The sequence below is a fragment of the Eucalyptus grandis genome, chromosome 2 (genome assembly GCF_016545825.1).
Source record: "Eucalyptus grandis isolate ANBG69807.140 chromosome 2, ASM1654582v1, whole genome shotgun sequence".
Taxonomy (NCBI): Eukaryota; Viridiplantae; Streptophyta; class Magnoliopsida; order Myrtales; family Myrtaceae; genus Eucalyptus; species Eucalyptus grandis.
In genome coordinates, this window is record NC_052613.1 from 32,883,813 (window position 1) to 32,889,194 (window position 5,382).

Genomic DNA, 5,382 nt, shown 5'->3' on the forward strand with positions numbered 1-5,382 from the left:
GAAGAATGCATTATTACCATAATGTTTAAAGGGCCATAAATGTAGGCTGCTCATACCCATAGGATTTGAGGTTGTACTGAATTTTTTTCTATTACAAATATATGAAGACAATCCACAAATTGAAAATATCATTTGAAAACTAAATTAATCATGATAAGTATCTTAAAGAGTATTCCTAGGTAGTTGATGACATGAAATTGCACATTATGAAACAAGTGAAATGTTCTGAATCAATCAACCTCCTTAATGTCTCGCAAGAGAATTTCCACACGAGCATTCACAGATCCTCGAGCCCCAGTTACTCCAATAGAGCTCACCTATAATAAATTAAATAAATGGCCATGTCATCTCTTTGTGAATGAACTAATAAAATGCAGAAACTCAAAAAAAAAAAGTGTAACAATGCAATCACACGAAATGCTGACACTGGACTACCCACAATAACAATTGCATATATTTCATGCATGTTCCATGGCTGTAAGACAACTATTCGTGAAACTTTCATTTGTAAAGCAAGTGAATACGGAATCTATTACACGAAACCAAAAAGTTTTTCCATTATAGATCAGCAAGAACAATGAAACCACAAAAGCAACATCAATGTTGCCTTAACTCTTCAAATCAGATACTGTTCTAATCCGGAGACTTGCTTATGCATGTATACCTACAGACACGCATAGGTGCATGGATGTATCTGTCCTTTCATTGACTTCATTGATGCAGACAAATGTGCTACGCTTGATCTAATTAGCGGCTAGAACATGATCAACACACTATCAATTACATTAATAATCTATGTCTAATAGTCTACATCAATTTTGATAAGAAATTCTCATTATCAATACAAATGACCAATATTGGATAAGGGTGAATGGCATAAATGATCTTACAAGATATACAAATCCTTCCGAGGCTTCAACAATCGCTTTCATTCGGCTGGTTGGAGTAGTAGGTGTAGTAAGCAAAACTTGAATCATATGGTTCCAGAGGCTAGAGTAAGGTGGGATAGATTCAACAGACTTCAACAAAGCAGGCCAATATTACATAACTAAAAGCATACCTCAATGCAGGCCCCATATAGTAAACATTTCATTGATGTGTATATCAGTTTGCAACAGAACAAAAGACAGACCTATCTTACGATAGCAACGTGGACAAAGAACAAGGTGCACAACTAACTACGATAAAATCACAAACTGAAGAACCATTTGACTTTTTGTCTAGTTATGAGGAAACAATTAGCAAAAACATGTGTAAATTACGATTCTGTGATGATATAAACTGAAGGTAGATCTGTCATTTTAATTCCAAGATTAGAATTTATATCCATAATGCATAGCGTCATCCTCAGGAATTTAAACAAGTAAATGGTGAAGAGCATTAAGTTGTTTTAAGAGTCTGACAAACCAGTTTGATTTTGTACTTAAGAGCTTCATTTCTTAAGATTTCAATCTCTTCCAAAGGAACATCAGGAACTACAAGCCCTAAAAATAAAAATAAAAAGGGAAGGAGGCACAGACAAGTTTACAAGCTAAAACAAATCTAAACACCATGAATGAACAAGAATGTACTTTTAGTTTTACTTTTTTAATTTAAAAAAGCATCCTCCGTTAATACTACGAAATTATTATCAATAGCTAATTTAGACATTGGTGCATCACTTAGAAGAGAGAACATGAAATTTTTTTAGTATCTCCTTATAAAGCATAAAGACTTCCATTGAGATCTTCAATCAATTAGTTATACCCATCTTACCTATAAAGAAAAAAAGAAAACACCTCACACCTGTGATAATGATTGAAAACTAATTTTAGTTCGCCTGGCAATTTGATCTGCATACTAGCCTAAGCCAAAAATTGGTTTCAATGGTTTCACACTCTTTTCCAAGGGTCACTCTTGATAAAAAGCTTCATGATAGATTTCCAAAATAACCTTTTGGTTTTTGCTCGTAATGTTATGATTGTAGTATTCCTTTGATCCATTGGTGATTATTTCCTTGATAGCTCTTTTAGTAAATGTTCAATGAAAAACCAAACATGAATAAATTTAAGAACTGAACTATGCAATCGAGTTTGTATTAGTAATGATGGGCATGTTGACAATGATTGCTTACATCATGACATATACATCCAAAATTGAATACATTCAACGGATTTCTCATCTTGGCCAAGGATGTGGGAAAAAATAAAAAATTATTTTCCCTCGTATTACTAAATTTAACCGAAGTGTTGTATGCAAATGCAAGTGTTTCAAGTCAAAGGACGACCCCAGTGGCCACCCTTCCAACTTGGAAGGGGGAGGTGATGGGTTCAAATCCCCACATTCTCAGGGCAGAAATTAGGGTGGGGACGATTTTATTTCAAGAGTGAGTTTCGACTCCCACACCATGCAATGAGGCAGGGCAAAAGTTTAAGAGTAAGTGTTAGATGAGGATTATAGTAGAATTGACAAAAAAAAAGAGAGAGTCAAAGGATGAGGGAAATTTTGCAAATTACCACGAACCCTTGCATTGTTTATGATGGACATGAACTTCTCAACTTCACGCTTCAGAATTAGGTTATAGTATGTGAATAAAGCAACAGGGGATGCTAATTACGGAACAACCTATTCATTGAAAACTGCAGCATCAGAATAAGATCTCAAAAATGCATGAAGAAAACAAAATATAAATCAACAGTACTGTAAACATTCTACAACCGCCAATGATGGTTTCACATATACATCACCGTTTCTACATTACGAGGATCACTAGTACAAAATGAGAGCACTGAATAAATTTAAGAACTGAACTACGCAATTGAGTTTGTGCCAGTAATGATGGGCATGTTGACAATGCTTGCTTATATCATGACATCTACATCCAAAATTGAATACATTCAACTGATTTCTCATCTTGGCCAAGGATGTGGGAAAAAATAAAAAATTATTTTCCCTCATATTACTAAATTTAACCAAAGTATTGTATGCATATATAAGTGTTTCAAGTCAAAAGATGAGGGAAATTTGCAAATTACCATGAACCCCTACATCGTTTATGATGGACATGAACTTCTCAACTCCACGCTTCAGAATTGGGTTATAGTATGTGAATAAAGCAACATGGATGCTAATTGCGGAACAACCTATTCATTGAAAACTGCAGCGTCAGAATAAGATCTCAAAAATGCATAAAGGAAACAAAATATAAATCAACAGTACTGTAAACATTCTGCGACCGCCAATGATGGTTTCACATATACATCACCGTTTCTACACTACGAGGATCACTAGTACAAAATGGGAGCACTGAATTTGAAAAGAACAATATGATGTAATGTTTCAGACAAATTTCACCCTAAAAGGTAGCACTATATCAAGAAAAAATTAACTTGCTATCATCAGGATAGAAGGCACTATGTGAGAGTAACATATAGTCTGGAAAATTTCAAAAGCAGCATCATAAATTTAATTTATTTGCTAGAAGATAAGGCTAGGTTAGTAAATGTAATGTGACAAGAATCAATCATTTGGACCTTGAACAGTCGATTAAAATGAGAATAAGCACAGCTTTGGCAATGATTAATCAGTCTCTTCAAGTATGACACAAAGCACAAACAGTCTTACCTCTTTCAACATCGAAATAACGACATCAAAATCAGTACCCCTTGCCAAGGATCGAGTGGTTGCAGCCTAAAAACAAAGATGTATAAGATGAAGGACCAAAACTTAGATTAAACAATCTATAAGATATTGAAATACCATACCTGAATTACTAGACCATCTGCTAGAGGATCAGAATACGGGACACCCAGCTCAATTATATCTGAACCACATGAGTCAAGCAACTTCAAAGCTTGTGCGGTCATTGAAAGGTCAGGGTCACTAGCTATGATGAAAGGAATAAATGCCACATTCGCAAAAATGAAAGAACATAGTTGTCATTAAAGAGCATCATTCTTATATTTAAATAATGGCCGCTGCATCACAACTACATTCAAACTAAATTGCCATCTTTTTGGAAAGTGTCAATGAATGACCCCTTGGACTTGTTTAGTTCAAAAGATGTGCTTTGCAAACTAAAAAGGATGAAGTTTACAAATTTAATGTTCTTGTAATTATGAAATGGTGTGTGATTCTACTCATTCCAAATTGCAGATATATAAAATTTATGGGCAAATGATGTATATATTACAGGATAAGAGTAGAAAGTAACATACAAAATAAAATGATCAATTCTCATAATTTGAACTAGTTGCAGCGAGGGTTAATCTTAACGATAGTATAACAATCTCTTAAATTCAATTGCTAAACCTTACAAATTCCCAACACTCCGCATAAAAATGCTCAATAGTTCAACTGAGATCAAACAATGAAGCAACCATGTCATGTCGCATCAAGATGACATTCCCACCCAAAAAACCAACAAACAACATTTTGAAGCAAATAGTTGCGACAAATAATCATTGAATTCATTAAAAAAGAAGAAGAAGAGAAACTCTCTTACCTTGCATTCTTTCTTCAATTTAGCAAATGTCTTAGAGATGCCAATTGTTGATACAGTGCTAAGAGTAGCCATTGTCATACTTCTTTTGGTAGAAACAACTGCTAGTTACCGCGAAGACCGAAAAGCACAGAAAGATTTGGGTTTCTTAAGTTGAACAAAGCAAGTTGATTTAAGAGCTAATGCCATGCCCAGTCCCTTTGGAAATCTTATTCTTGCACTTCAACCCTATTAATGAATTAACAAACAATTAACAAGGAAAACAATTTATATTAAATAGTAGCAGCTTTCCAAACATAATGAGTGACAGAAGTAGCATGTTGCCATCTCTAAAAGATAATACAACAATATAATCACATGTCATTGTATATCTTAGATTAACAAACTCAGTACAATCCAACTAATACTCGAGGCTCTCGAGTGTTTGCCAAGAGGGAACTGAAGCAACGAGTAGCGTGAACTAATGGCACAACAGGGTTCAATATGCTTGACATATCCAGCTGCGACTTGTGGATCAATCATTTTTCGTATGTGATAAGAGATCATTTTTAGGAAAATATTTTCCAAATCAATCATTTTTTTTATAAAACAAATGGAACCAAATTCATATGTTATTTTATTCTATCGCAATATTTTTTGGCTTGAATTTTTCCACTAGTTTTTTTTTGGTTTCTAACACCCTCTATAATCTTGGATTGACCAAACTATCCATTGTGGGTCCCGCTGTTAAGTTAAGATTATTTCCTACATTTTTTTTCTTCTTTTTTGTTTGATTTCAAATTTACTAAAAGACAAATCTACCATCTTAAACTCAAACAACAAAGATTAATCTCAAATATGGGCTTATTCTTGATTTAAGATTATGGTTAATACCTTGAAAAACCTTAAAAGGTTGCGTGCAT

General features: G+C 34.0%; 1 pseudogene; it reads right to left on the reverse strand.

The window, feature by feature from the left end:
- Positions 1-230: 230 nt before the first annotated feature.
- LOC104452992 lies at positions 231-4,669 on the reverse strand (annotated as a pseudogene).
- Between the last annotated feature and the right edge of the window lie 713 nt (positions 4,670-5,382).